Below are 15667 nucleotides of genomic sequence, written 5' to 3' on the forward strand. Positions count from 1 at the left end.
CGCTCCCGCTCCCGCGCGTGGCGTGGGCTCTCGGGCCCTGTCTGAGCAGCCGCCGGCTCGCCGGTCTGCCTCCATCCGCTCGCAGCAGCCCCCTTCCCGAGGGGCTGTGTTGGGGCGGGGGGGAAGCTCTTTATTCCCCCTTGCCAGTCTTACTCCGAATCGCCCCCGCTTGCTCAGGTGAGGGGACTCCCCCTCCCCCGCCGGCGAAGCGCTCTCTTTCTTCCGCCCCTCAGCCCCACCCGCAGCACCCCTTCCCCAGCTGGAAGTGCCCCTTTGTTCCCTCCCGCTCGCTCTCCTTGGCACTCCCGAAGTACACGGTTTCCTTATCAAGCCCGCCGCTGCCCCATCAGACTCTCCATTCTCAGTCACACGCCCCCCCCCCCCGGCTTTCCCGGCCCTCCCCAGCTTTTCCGTCCCAAGTGCTTTCCCCACCTCCCCCCACGCCACAACATAGGCCCTTTTTAAATTCTCATTGACAATCGTTCTCCAGTGGAAGATTGCCTTTATCCCCTCCCTCTCCAAAACACACTTTCTACTTCGCTCCCCCCCCCGCCCCCTTCCCGTACTGCGTCCCTCGCCCGGCAGCCCTTGCCCCAAAAATGTCTTTCTCCACATCGCAACGCTCAGCTTCTCCTTCTCATCACACGCACCCCTCCACTGGACTGCTCTACTTCTCCCCACATTTCCCCTCTGATCCCTTTTTTTAAAAAGCACCGTATCTCAACGGCTTCCCTTTCGGCGTGGAAACGCCACTCTGATTATAAATCTGTTGCCTGATCCAAGTCGGAGACTCCTTAACACATTTTCATGGCGTGTGAATTGTTTGGAAATAGTGGGGTGGGGTGGCGCTTGGAGAACGCAGTTCTCCTTCCTGGATTTTCTACTGCTGATTTAAGATTTCTGCATAGGTTTTGGAGCCCTTTAATCGCTGGGTTGGTGGTTATCTACTGCATCTATTTACTTTGGCAGCGCAGCTTTTGGCTCAGGCAGCTCAGCTGGTAAATTTCATGTTCTTAACGCCCGATTTGACAGATACTCATACATTTGGTTGCTCTGCGTTAGCGGTATAGGTATACAAAGTGCTCCGTCATTTTTCATAGTGTTAGTAGCTGAAATTAACAGCAGAAGAGAGACTACAGCATAACCCTACCCCCATTTAAGGATGCTGAGGGGGAAATCCTGCTCGCTTTACTCACACAAGTAATCTTTGGATCCCGATACCGGTCCCATAGAAGTGACTTGGAGTTTTGCCATTGCATCTAATGGGAGCAGAAGCGGGCCTTTATTAGTACTGTTCTTTGTTAATTCTGTCCAGATAGAGCACGGTTAACGTAGGCAATTTAACCCATTGTATTTTTCATCTCTACGTGGAGGATTCAGTGTGAGAAATTGAATAACGTGTTCACCTTAGTACTTTTACAAACCCTTAATCTTGACTAAAAAAGGCGTCTATTCAATAGGGGGAACAAAAGGTATTGGTTCATAAAGATGTATTTTGTAATGACAGGAGTGACTTGTCTTTAAAGGTGGAAAAACAGAAGTTCCCTAAAGAAGACTGGACTAAAAAACAACTGAAGTCGTGAATCTTAGAAACCAACAGCGTTTTACCAGGCAGATAAAAAATTAAAAAGTTCTGACAATAGAGTTGGTATTCTGTGAGATTTTATTCATACTGTTTTAGCTTTCCACGGTATGTGTCTATTTAAAAATATCGTCCCTTTCAAAGCAGAAGTGAAATATCAACTGTTTGAAACCCGAAACTCTAGACACACAACTGAATTGCCTTGCCTTCAAGCCTCTAAAAACAGCTGATGCAAATGAAATGGGATTTTTAAGCAGTAGGTAGATATCTAGGCTTAAGAAAAGAGTTGCAAGTGCCTTAGGCATATACTGAGCATCTGAGATGTTTTCCACTGTGATGATACCAAGGGTTCACATTCAAACACTGAAAAAAGTTTCTATATTTTATTCCAGGTTTATTGGGTTTACATCTGAAAACTATCACACAGGTTTTTTAATCTCAGATAACAAGCAGAAGGACACCTGGCCTATTACCTTGTAAAGCGATTTTTTTTTTATAAAGACGTTTTAGGGCTAGACATTAAAAGTTATTAGACTGAACATACGTGAGTTACAGACACAGAGCTGGAGGAAAGGCCTCTGGTATTTTTGTTCCCCTGGGGAAAAACCTAATTAAATTGCTTTTTTTTTTTTTTTTACTTGAAAGGTAGAACTATAGGTTCCCCTCTCCTTGTGGGTAAAGTCTGCAATTGGATTGAGTTAATTCTCTGTAAAAAAATATTTTCTTCTTTACATTTCCTGATTCACAGTGTATATGAAAGCTACATGTTGTAATGAAACAGTCACCCCGTCCCTAGTTTAAAAAGGGCCCTGTTTCACACGTATTTTTAGAACTATTCCTGTTCAAATTATCTTGAGAAAAGACCAAACTGATCACTCTTTTATTTTTTAAAACTACTTTCTTTAACTTTGTTCGTTGTTCGGAGGAACAGAAACGTGTTTGTTCTTCTGTCTGCTTTATTGTTGTTTTCACGTCCCAAAGCTTTGCAATTGGAGAGTGGCAGATGTGATCCACACTTCCCTGTGAAGCCATTGGAGCTGCAGTTCAATCCCTCAACCGGGTTGGCTCGGTTCTTCTGAACGCACAGGGCTGCATTTCCTTCAAGCCGATGAAGGCAACGCCTCGGTAAATTCAGAGCCTAGTGTTGCCTACAGACTATCAGGCCGCCTTCCCCCTCCCACGAGCCCTTAAGGGAGCTGACCCGGAGGTCAGGCCGCTGTACACTGCACTCAGTGAAGGAAGGATTTCAATGAAAGCTTAGAGAGAGCGCCGCCGTACACAGACGCTGGGGTCGTTGCGCTGATGTTTTTATAAAGTATGGTGAGAATGCGTTCACAAACACAACTGTTCCAATAACGTTAAGCACTTAACAACCTCGTAAAGACAAATCCATTGTTAACGGTAGAATGGGACTTCTAACATGAGGCCTTAAAAAGGAGGTTATTTCACTCCCTCTTTCATTTACCTGCCATTCCATGAATCACAATAGTACAAATAATACCTTATTCTGAAATTTGTGTGTACCTCCGTTATCACTCTTACTTCTAGACTAGAAGGTGACAGTTAAATCCCAGACCAGCCCTCAAAGAAAATCTTATGGCTAGTGCACTAGATTGGGACTTTAATCTTTGTGTGCCTCAGTTCTCCATCTGCAAAATGGTAATAATAATACTTCCCCACCTTACAGAGGTACTGTGGGATACATTAAATAATGCATTTGTGGTGCTCAGAAACTATGATGATTAGTGCCATGAAAAAGCCTACATATAACCGATCACTATCCTGAGCTTTGAATTGTCCTGCCAGTGTGTGTCTTAAACCAGACCTTTATCCTTGCAAATTGTAAGTCTGTTTTTAATGGACGTGGAGAAATCTGAATAACAAAGCAAGACAAGCTTCAGTCAGCCTTATGCAGGGTCTGTACAGTAGTTCTTTCAGGCCTGACACAATGCCAGCATATTGTTACAAAATCCTACAGACTCCCATTGAAATCAAAGTGAGTTTTCATATTACAACTCCTATAATTGTATTTTGTAGCACAGGGCAATTCTGTTCATATTAGATCCAGTTTTAGTTCCTTATGGCTACGGTCTGAGATTGTTTCCAAAGGGAAATGACCAAAATATTGCTTCACATCCTTCCCCCACTCAATAAAACAGTATCCGTGGTTTTGATATCTCCCAACTATGTTTTAAACCATCTTAACTAACAACAAAAGATTCAGTTTTATAATTTGTGTTCCAGGTTTAGGTCTGATTACTTGGTACCTCACAGTTAAAAACCCTGAATAATAACTATTATAATGGCAAAGTCTATGGCTTGTACAGATCAGCATCATTCAATAACCAAATAGGAAAAATATGTTTAGGTTTTATCAAAGTTGTGACACTCATCCGCATCAGAGAGAAAATTCAAAGTTGAGGCTGTTTTTCAGTCCTTAATTTATAATATTAAGGAAACAAACCCAGCAAAAGCTTTAAGGATAGTGTGTCAGCCTTGTTTGTCTGTTTCCTGGCTGTTTTTGGTACATGGCAGAAACCACACAAAATTGTAACAAACTAATTTAATAATTCCCACCTTCCTGAAATACTCTGTAGTCACCAGACTAGTACACTTATCCCTCCATTCTCTCTACTTAGGCAGTTTTATGTATCATGTACCTGATCAGCTCCTTGAATAGGTAAATTACATAAAGATACGTGCTTCCTGGACAAAGAAGGCTGTCCCTTCGAGTTCGTCTTTTGGGAAGCATATTGGGAAAACCATGATTAATATCTCCAAAACAAAACCATATATAGCGAGTGAACAGTAGCTACCTCTTGAAGTTTAATATTTCAGCCATTTTGATTGTTTGTTGGTTCAAAACACTAGAAATAGTTAGGGAAGGCACTGGTGAGCAAAGAGTAGCTTTTTCTGCTGGCACACTGGAGAGCAGAGTTGTGTTATCAGACTCTGCCTGTCACTTCTGGGGTGCCGGGGAAGCAGCAGCATGCCCATCCCCAGGGGGAGGGTTCGCCTCCCAGTGCTCTGACAACCAATCAAGGAGCGATGCTGACAGGTTCTGAAAGGACTACTGTCTGAAATCCTGTCCAGTTTTCCTAGCAGGAAGATGCAGCTGCGAAGCAGGGGGCTGAAGGGAGGCGGGGGAGGAGAATTCTTAAAGGGAATAAAAAATAGAATACACTATTTTGGTTTTACAGCCCTTTTTATACTCTAGGTCGCAACGCAATGATCTAAATATTGGTAGCATACACGGACTGTGCATGCAGACACTGAAACTACTACGGAGAGAATCTGAGCTGTGAACAGAGCAATTCAATCTCTGTGCGCCCTAATCGCTTGCTAAATTCGTGTTTAAATTAAAGCCCTTTGCGTCTGAGTCTGCAGCTAATTTTTGCAGTTGATTTATAAACCCTCCATGATGGGGTTTTATACTGAAAACACTGATCAGACCCTTCAGGATGTACCAGGCATCTCTGTAATGCGCAATACACAGCGCCTGGAATCCCAGCCATTAGCGGCCTGCATGTGACACAGACAAACGACCAAATATCCACCAAGCTCCAGAGTTTAAATATCATACAATGGAAGGGGGAAACGCCATTATTTTAAAGCGTGTTTTTGCAGACACTAGCTTATATGTTAATAATTTGATACAATCGGTGAATCACCTCCAGCTACCTTATTTTAAAGGGGGAGTAAAGCCATGAGCTAATCCTGTTTCTGAAGAGCCAGTACAATTCTGCTATTGGTTTGATAAACAGGGATTTTATTCTATCTATTTTAGAGGTGACTGTAAGTTCATACTTTAGAATTAAACGTGAAAACGACAGAATGTACCAATGACTCGTCCTTGTGGGCTGACTGGTATTAAGTGACTGGATTTTCAGTTCAGCTGCAAGCCCAGCAGCAGCGGTTTTCCTAACTTGAATGCACACGTTTGAGATGGATATGTGCAGCCTTAAAGCACGGCGGAGGGAAAGCATAGGAGGGTTTCTGTGTTTGTACAGAGAACATCTCCAAATTTTTAAACATAATTATTTTCATGGAAGACACCGAGAGATTCCTTAGTCCTGTACTTAACACTTCGCAGTGTTTTTAGCAATTAAGGCAAGAGGGGGGTGGGTACAAAGATAAGCCACTTTTTTCGCCCTGCAAGTGTGAAAGATAAGATATCAGTAAGCTGGGGCAAAACGTCCGTTTACAACCTCCCCCCAGCGATTTGGATCTGTCACCTCTTATCTCTGAAATGTTCATTTCGAAAACAGCTTCAAAAAGCCAAAGGAAAATAAAAGTATTTTCAGTTTAAAAAAGGCATTCACAACCAAGTTCCCTTCCACCGGTTTCTATAACTAAAACAAAGCAGTAGCTCAGTCAGTAAAGGTTTTCTTCTAAATGTGGCTGTTGGAAGCCAGAATTATTCACGTAATTGATTAAATTAAATAAAACTAGGAATAATTAAGATTTACTGTGCATCAGAGCTTTTGTTCTCACTCACTACACTGAGCTACTAGCCAGGCTTTTATTTTAGTAGTTAGGGGACTTGTCTTTGTTTTACTAACCACTCACTGAGTTGAAACTAAACAGGTAGCTGTATCTGGGAGGGTCACATAACAGTGTCAACATATGGTGATTGTTAATATAAAATAAGAGCCTCTACTGACTTTTTACAGGCCTTTTTAGAGTTAAAAACGGGGGAAATGCCATAGGACTGGCTGCAGATTGAACTAGTGCAGAAGTAGATTTTTTAAAAAAAAAGTCGTTCACAAAAGAGAGGGCTTTCTCAGATTTATACATCTAGTTAAGTTCTACAATTTCACCCTATTTTATATGCTATCTGCTTCTCATTGGAGCTAAAAGAAGGCGGCTTCTTCCCATCCCCTGTTGTAGGCACATCCCCAGACACCGCGGTCTGGAATAGAAGTAAAAGGACATGCAGCCCCTTTCTCCAGCCGGACAGGCCCAGACACACAATTTCTCCAATGTAACTTTTGGAGACATTCAGCACCTCTGAACTCGGAAGACAGTGCGGAAAGACGCAGGATATACAGCCCCCACCACCAGACACATAGGCATAGGACAACCAGCCTGGAATATGAAGTGACACTCCTCTGAGCACAACCACCCCCATTCCATCTTTCCACCAGGACAGAATCGGGACATGTTTATCCCTTCACTCATCCCCTACGACCAGACTTTAAATCCAGGAAGAGCCAGGAATCTCCTCCACCTCATCCCCTTCCCACACATGCTGAGAAGAGGGCCCAGGCATGAAGACACCCTCTCCCACCACTCCAAGAAACCGAGGCCACAGGGCCTGGTCCTGCTGAGTCTCCGCCCTCGGCAGCTCCTCTTCACTTCTCTCCCTCCGGTCATGCCCCGCAGGGTGCAGCTCGCAAACCCTGGCTCAGCCTAGACAGACAGCGCAGCCCTCCGCCATAACACACCCTCCCCACACCCCGTCCCCTCCTAGTTGGGAGCGCACACACTGATGCACGCCGGGCCCGGCCGGCTTAGCAGCCCCGCCGAGGCAGTTGCTGAGGGCGCAGAGCTGATCTCCATGCGAGGAGAGGGGAGTTCCCTGAGGCCAGGCGCAGCCCCAGGCTCCTTCTCAGAAACCCGCCGCAGTTATTTTCTCGTAGCGAGTGGGTCAGCAGCTGATGACAAAAAACCACCTCGCTAAGCCCTAGCCCTAGGCGATTAGTCATCCCCAGAGTTCCCCTAAGTCACAGCAACTTGGCAAGCCCCCAAGCCCAGCCGTTAGCAGGGTCTGCGTCTCCTGGCTCCCCAGACACCCTCAGCTACTGAGTCTGGGGCGACTGCAACAGAGGATGTGGGGGGGGGCTCTCCGGGGGGCAGGAGGGGGTGTTGGGCTCCTTCCCAGGCGTTTCTCGCTCTCAAATGATTGCGAAGCGTTTTCTCTTCACAGTCACATCAGCAGCTAACGAAGCTCGGCGGCTGCAACCCACACGACTCTTGTTCCCTGCATTTATCCTTCAATAAAAGCCGGCTCCTTTATTAGAAACAGGAGACTTGTCTCCTACCCGCCCCTATCAAATCCCAACCGGCAAGGCGCAGCCGACACCTCCCCACCCCCTGACTCACACACACAGCCCCTGGCCAGGGGCAGCCCGCACTCCCCATCAACTCCCCAACCTGGGGCAGCCCACACTACCCCCATCAGGGCCAGCCAACCCTCCCCCCATCAAATCCCGACCACCAGGGCCAGCCAACCCTCCCCCATCAAGCCCTCCCCCGCAATCAGGGCCAGCCAACCCCCCCCATCAACCCCCCCCCCGCAATCAGGGCCAGCCAACCCTCCCCCATCAAGCCCCCCCGCCCAGCAATCAGGGCCAGCCAACCCTCCCCCCATCAAATCCCGACCACCAGGGCCAGCCAACCCTCCCCCATCAAGCCCTCCCCCGCAATCAGGGCCAGCCAACCCCCCCCATCAACCCCCCCCTGCAATCAGGGCCAGCCAACCCTCCCCCATCAAGCCCCCCCGCCCAGCAATCAGGGCCAGCCAACCCTCTCCCCATCATATCCCGACCACCAGGATCAGCCATCCCTGCCCCCACCAAATCCCCCCTCACCAAGGGTAGTGGCTGCCCCCGTCTAATCCCCCCCTCACCAGACGCAACCCACACTACTTTCGTTCCCTGCATTTATCCTTCAATAAAAGTCCTTTCCTTTATTAGAAACAAGGAGCTGTCTCTCCCACCTCCTATCAAATACCCCTCGGCAGGCGCTATCAACACCCCCACACCACATCCCCCCTCACGCCCAGGCGCAGCCCTCCCCTCAGAAAAATTCCCCAGCATGAGCGGCAGCCGCCCCCCCATCCCCCTTCACCAAGCGCAGCCAACACCTCCCTCCCCTTCTCTCTCGCTCTCAAATCCCCCATCACTAAGCGCAGCCAACCCAACCCCCTCCTTCCCCCGGCTCAGCCAACCACCCATCAAATCCCCCTCACCAGGCTCAGCCCCCCCCCCGCCCCGTTTAAATTCCCCACCCACCCCCAGGCAGCAGCAGGTCCGCGAGGCGGCCGCGCGCTTGGCTTGTGTGGGACTCGTCGGAGCCAGAGCAGAGCCGCCGCTGCCTGACCAGGCTTCCCGGGGCGAGCCAGTGTGCGGGGCGCCCGCGAGCTGCCTGCCCCTCCTCCCGCGCCCCGGGGAGAGCCGAGCCGAGCCGGGCCGGGCCGGGCCGGGCCGGCGCGAGCTCCGTATGGCCCGGACTGCCGCGCCCGGCTCCAGCGGAGGCAGGTGATTCTGCCAAGCACAATGAGGGGTTTGAGCGCTGGATAATAAAGCGCTATTCAGGGGGCTGTGGGCTGCTGTGCCGGCTCAGGGGCGGTAGCTCTCGCCCGGAGAGGACCCCCCCCCGCCCCACACACACACACACGGTCGGGCCCCAGAAGCGGAGAACTGGGAGCGCACCCCACCCTCGCCCCGCGAGGGAGGAGGCAGCAGCCGGAGCGGGGCCTCGGCTCCCCCTCCCCTAGGAGGGAGCGTAAAGCTCTAGGGTTGCAACGCCGGCTCCTCCTTTCCCTGCTGCCTGGCTGGCGGGCGGGCGGGGATCGCCCAGCTGCTTCCCCGCGATAAGGTGCAGGGTGTGAAAAGCGAGAGGAATCGGGCCTTGGCTCTCCGCCCCCGCTGTCGGAAGCGGTGACCGCGCAGCCCACCCCTGGGTACGGCAGGGCTAGGGCTCGCCCCCCGGGGCCAGCTGTGCAAAGCAGGGGGCGCGGAGCTCCGGCTCCAGGGGCGAGTGCCCACTCGCAGCAGCGCTGTGACACGCAGGGAGGTCGGGCCCGCAGCTGCCCCCCACCCCGGGGCCTGGCTGGCCGCGCTCAGGCTGGGGCAGGCGTTGTTTTGCGATCTGGCTTTGCAGCGAGAGGCTGCGCGCCGGGATCACGCGGAGGGAGGGGGGAGCGAGCTGCGGGCTGTGTGGGCGCGGGGCTGGGAGGGCGGCTCCGCCTGGCTGCCTGCTAATCGCACGTTTTCCGCTGCTAAAAAGAAACCGAGAGGCACCGTGGCCGAGCCGAGCGCTGGCTGTGTGGCTGTGCCAGGAAAAGATGGCGCTGTCTCCCCTCCCCCCCTCGCTCGGCTTCCTCTTCCTCCCCGCCAGGCCAGCTGAGCAGGGCAGGTTTCCGAGCCCCCTTGGTCGGCCGGACCCCACTAGCCTCCCAGCCGCGCGGCGCGTCCCCGCCTTTCCCAGCCCGGTATTGGCGGGTCCCCTTTTCTCTGCAAGGCTCGCCTTTGTCTGGCGCTGCTGCTCTCTGGCCGGGGAGGCAGTTTGGACCGGCGGGGGGGACTCCCCCAGCAGCTTTTCCTCCCCCCATTTCCTTCCTCTCCCCACGGGCAACAGGGAAGGGGAACCTTTGGCGGGGGATCTGGCTGGGTCTGAGACACAACGTGACCTCGCTGGGCTCCAGCTGGCTGCTGCTGCTGCCCTGGGCTTTGGTACGTGACGGGGCTCCCCCTCCTCCGGTCTCCATGGTCTCCAACACCTTTCTTGACGGGGGAAAGATCTAGTGTGCGTGGGTGCGCGCCTGGGGGGGAGTGGGCAGGAGGTGCGCAGCGCTGGTGGCCTGCTAGTGCAAGAGGCACGCCAGGCTCGGAGGAGTTTTACCTGCCTGGAGTTGTTTTATGGGGCTGCACACAAAAGGCGGCCCTGGCGCTTTGCATTTGGCCCGGTTAAACCTGCTCTGCTGGGCGGACTCGCGGCAGGATGGTGTCAGCCTCCCGGGCAGACGGGCACGTTGATCTAACAGTTCTGGGATCTCTCTCCCCCTCTGCGGCGCCCTCAGAGTTGCCCAAGTGCTAACTTTTTTTTTTTAAGTCTGCACATTCAATTCAGCGTTGCTCTCTCCGAGTCCTTTTCTGTTAATTGCACATGGCATTGGGGCGCTGCTCGCCAGGGAGGCATGAAGGCCTCGGAGATTAGTTGCAGGCTAGTTCCAGCCCTTCCTAATCGGACTTTTCTTAAAACAGCCCTGAGTTGTGACTGATTTTTCAAGGCGTTTTCACGGATAATATCTGCTCTAGGGACGTGGGTTTTGGGTTAGCCGCTTGCCCAAGCTTACAGCTACGAACTATGTAGGGAGAGGTCAGGTCTGCGGGGGCTTTGTGAGCCTGCAAATCTATTTGTGTAAAGATGATTTGCATTAAAGGAGCACATATTCCCTCCCCCCCTTAAATGTAAAATGCACAATCAGGGCTGGTGTTTCTGGGCAGAGGCTTTGTACCACAGTGCGATCTCACTGAGGGTGTCTATTTTGCCTTCTGTATACAAAGAGAAATAAGACACTTTATCAATTATTTCTGGCGCCATTATCATAGCTAATTGTGGTTTATTGTCGTGTAAATCTGGATAGCATGTGATCGTTCTCACATTCCCTAGTCTGACCAAAGGTTTTTTATTTTTTGTGCGTGGTCAGTTGTGACTTTAAAATTAGCCTGTCTAAATCGACGGCAATGAAAGGGTTTGCATGTGGCCTTTTCAAATGTTTCCGTTAGCGGACGCCTACTTCATCTATTTGGTGATCAAGAAATGGTTGTGTGGAGTGACTGAACCTAGTAACTTGTCCACTTGTTCATTTCAGGGACATTGATTTCTGGTTCCAAGGCACTCTGTTTTAGCACTGGCTACAGCTGCGGGGCATTTTACAGATGGCCTTTAGCCTAGATAAATATAAGCAAGAATGTGAAAGTTATTAGCCAAATAAATAAATCATTAATTTATGCACAATGTTATTTTAGCATAATTTCCAAAGAGAAATTATACCCAAGTGGCAGAAGGAAAAGCAGCACTCCGGGATACTTTGTCCTATATGTTGGGTTTTTACTTCCTCCATTTTAAATTTTGCCAAGAGCCTGACTGGCAAACTCAGTTGCTAAACGAAGGGAAATTCTACATCGTCTAATCATGCGCTGTTTAGAAAAATCTCGAGACGTTTCACTAACCTGGTCTCTCATTCAAGATTGAACATTAACAAATCTCGACCCCCTGCGGCACACCCGGAGGCCTTGCCTTTCAGACCTTTGTCTGCTTTTGGCAAGGCAGACACCAAGCCCTTTCCTCCTTAAATGCAGTTGGGCTAATACGATTACAGTAGGGCTAGTTTTAGATATTTTTTGAGATTAAAAATCATGCGGGCTGACCCTCGGAGCCATATTACTGAACCGATACGCTCACAGGGGCAAGTGCCTTGTCTGTTGACTCAGTTAAATGTTCAAAATCCCATTTGCATTTGCTTCTCGGCATATCATAAAGGTTTGATCAAACTCCCTTCGCCTAAGGAAACGGGCAGTAAATAGCAGAAGTTTACACAGCTAAACAAGCACAGGATAGGCAGGTTTTGCCTGCAAAGTGGAAGGAGAAAGAGTCGCCCAGACCTTCACTTAACTACGCTGCACCCTGCTCAAAAGTCTCCAGAGAGCTGCAGTAAAACCATGATTTGGGAGGATTACCAAGCCGATCTCACTTTGATACTCCTCGCCACGGGGGTTCCTCAACTGATTTGTACCAGGAAAATGGGAGCTGCTCTACGCTCACCATCATAAACAGCGAACGCATTTCTGCGGGCTCCCAGAGTAAATATTGCATAGAAAACAGACTGTGTTGGAAAGCAGAAATCTTCCACTTCTTAGCAACCGAGGGAAGCGTTGTACGTTCTCCCTTGAGCCAGGCTCGATGTGATTTACTTTCTGGTTGTGAGGCAGATATTCGCTTGTCAGTTCAAGGGCAGGACAGAAACGGTGCGAGCGGAGTTTTCTGAACAGAAATCTCTCCTTTCCAAGGCTCTGCTCTAGCCCCAAAAGTCACTCTCCGTCTCCAGCACCTTTTTCTGCGCGCAGCTGCCTTTAGTTTCCCTCCCTCCTCAGAAGGGTTCAGGGGGCTGGGGGGGGGGGTTGATTATAAATGACAGGGGAAATAAGAGCTGAAGCTACAGCGAGCAAACAGAAGCGGGCTCTGCTCTCTGAGGGCCCAACCCCGTTTTTTGCCATGGCAGTTTTGCCTGTGTCATGAAAGCAGGATGGGGCTCTACACGCAGACTGGATTTCCCAAGCAAGAATAAACATATTTAAGTCACTTGGCCTGGCAATTCGGTGCCAGGTTTATCTTTGTGTTACAGGGCTGCTTCTAAAAAATATGTGAAATAAGTGCATAATGACTTATCTGTAGGGCCCTACCAAATTCATGCTCCATTTTAGTCAATTTCAGGGACATAGGATTTTAAACATCATACAGTTCATGATTTCAGCCATTTAAATCTGAATTTTCAGGGTGTTGTAATTGTAGGAGTCCTGACCCAAAAATGAGTTGTGGGGCAGGGGGGGTCACAAGGTTATTGTAGGGGGAGTTGTAGTACTCCCACCCTTATTTCTGCGCTGCTGCTGGTGGCAGCCTTGGTTCAGAGCTGGGCAGCTGGAGAGCGGGGGCTGCTGGCCAGGATCCCAGGTCTGAAGGCAGCGCCCCCGCCACCAGCAGCACAGAAGGAAAGATGATATGGTATGGTACTGCCACCCTTACTTCTGCACTGCTGCCTTCAGAGATGGGTGCCCAACTAGCAGCTGCCACTCTCCAGTTGCCCAGCTCTGAAAGCAGCACAGAAGTAAGGATGGCAATACCATGACCCTCCCCCCCAAAAAAGAATAACCTTGCAAGCCCCTGCAACTCCCTTTTGGGTCAGGACCTCCAATTTAAGAAATGCTGGTCTCCCCCTGTGAAATCTGTATAGTATAGGGTAAAAGCACACAAAAGACCAGATTTCACGGGAGGAGACCAGATTTCACGGTCTGTGAGACATTTTTCATGGCCTTGAATTTGGTAGGTCCCTACTTATCTGGTATCACAGTCACTTCAGGGCTTGTGCTAAATCTGAATAGAAGAGCACCCTTTAAAGAACACTAAGGTTATGGCAAAAGCCAAGGAGCTAACATTTAGGACTTAACCTCCTTATCTCATGCACTGTTGTCTTTAAAAAAAAAAGTCTGCTTCCAAAATGTTGAGAAATTAAAATTATTGGGATTTTTGCCTGAATAAGGTCTGCAGGAGGGACTAATTATTTAGGGACTGACTCCAGCTTGAGAGAAATAGTATAAGGCTTCCCAGTACACTCATTGGCTTGAATGGGACTAATCACAGACTAAAGTACTAGTTCAGCAATGAGTAGGGCAGAATCACAAATCTTCAGCAAGGCTGGGCTTTAGCTACCAGAGTATGACTTCTTCCAACTTTTACATAAATTTCTTCTTGGGAAAGCATGCAAGGTTGAAATGTCTCTGCAACAAGTACATAGACATAGGCCAAAACCACACTTTTAAATAATGGCTAAGGAGCTATTATTGGCTGTTCATCTTTATTTCATGGGTTGTTTTGTTCTTTTGACATCTGTAACATGGCTGAATGGATTCTAAGAGCTACATCTGGGGTGCAGAGGCACATATAAACACACCTGGTAGGAAACACCCTTTTGAAGGAAAACCTTCAACTCAAACTGTTTTTTTCCAGCTATGCTTCTGAACAGGCGAGTTTGTTACGAATACAATGACCCCATTAACTGTAGCAGGGAAATCGGGATTACATCAAATATCTGTTCTGGGGTGAAAAGAACAGGAGTACTTGTGGCACCTCAGAGACTAACAAATTTGATAGGCACTAATTTTATTTATAAAGCGATGCTCAAAGACCAGTTAGGGGACCGTTCCTTAGTAGATTGTTACAGACGAGCTTAAAGAAAGTGGCAGTGTGACGCTGAGGTAGCAGAGATCCTTGGGTGAAGTATTTCTCTGCACTAATGCGAACCTGCTATTTAATCCATTTATACAAGTCTTCGTGTGATTGTGTCAGCAAAGTGGTTGGTGAGGACTGGGAGGCTCTGAGCACTGGCTAGGAGGAGGCTATGTTAGCAGTGTGTTTGCTACGTGACGCATATGTCACCTAGTAAGAGCACAGAGTAATCCACAGAGGTACCAAATGGATAGTGACAGCTGGGGGGAATGTGCTCCAGTGTCCTTTCAGCACCGGTAGTCTTCGCTGGCTTGGCAGCGATGTGTCTTGCAGCAGGGTGGTATATAGCTAGCTCTCACTCTGCGGCAGGAGGCTCTGACTGGCATTTGCCTCAGTCTTCGCTGAAAAGGGAGGACTCAGCTGGCATCCCAGAGATGACACACTCAGACTTCTAGACTTTTGTCGAGTATTTCTAGAAACACGGCGCCTTAATGAATCGACTCTTTGGAGCCCCCCTTGTTGGACCCTGAAACTAAAGGTTCTCGCCTACTTCTTGCACCATTGAGTTCTGAGAGAAACGTTTGACTAATTCTATGGTGCCCCACGGGGTGACTCTTGGGGGAAATGATCTGCCTTGTTTAAACTGCATTTGTTGCCACATAAACACGAGATGTTGCTGACTACCCCGCCCTCTGCTATCAGCAGCTAATTCAAACTATGTGCATTTAACCTGGAGCCTTTTTCCTGAGCACCCTGATTATGGTTTGGCATTCCAAGTCATTAGCAACAAATGGAGCTGGTTCTTCAACAAGGCAATGGCCCTCAATGATCTAGCCGTCCTGCATTTTCTGGGGCCCCAACGCTAATCCCTGCATAAGGCTTGCAGTTCTCCCAGTCAGGCCTGGAGTGCTTCGGAGTAGGAACAGCTAGCTAAGCTAATCTATTTTTAATTCTTTTTGTCCCATGAGGTCAAAGTTATTTTTATAGCCACATCTCCAGATCTCCCTCTCTGGCCTCCAAGGAGGTCTTAGACCAAGTAAGTAAACATACACCACTAGCCCCAGATGTTAAGTCCAGTTGAAGGCCTATGTCCAGGTTCTTAAGCAGCAGGCTTGTCTTATTATTCTCCAAATCCTGCAATTATGCAAATGTTCAGGATGTTTTCCCCTTTGATGTGAACTTCCTCAAAATTATCCCTTCTCATTATGGAGCATGAAAATGCCTCTTGGACATGTAAAATGAACTACAGAGCTCCTTTCATCCTCTTGTGTTGTGTTCCTAACAATAGTCTCTCAAGCCCTGCAATCTCAGATTCTTTGAAATTGAATGAAATAAGCTTCCCCAAGACTTCTC

At 49.1% G+C, this 15667-nt stretch overlaps 1 protein-coding gene across 1 annotated transcript in view; it reads right to left on the bottom strand.

Annotated features, from left to right (window-relative positions):
- Positions 1-10231, bottom strand: part of BCOR (BCL6 corepressor) — a 78855-nt gene extending 68624 nt beyond the window's left edge. Inside the window, exon 1 of the mRNA XM_073358417.1 lies at positions 10211-10231. The gene's annotated coding sequence lies outside the window, so the exon portion shown is untranslated. The remainder of the gene's footprint in view (positions 1-10210) is intronic.
- Positions 10232-15667: the final 5436 nt, after the last annotated feature.

The sequence above is a fragment of the Lepidochelys kempii genome, chromosome 1 (genome assembly GCF_965140265.1).
Source record: "Lepidochelys kempii isolate rLepKem1 chromosome 1, rLepKem1.hap2, whole genome shotgun sequence".
Classification (NCBI taxonomy): Eukaryota; Metazoa; Chordata; order Testudines; family Cheloniidae; genus Lepidochelys; species Lepidochelys kempii.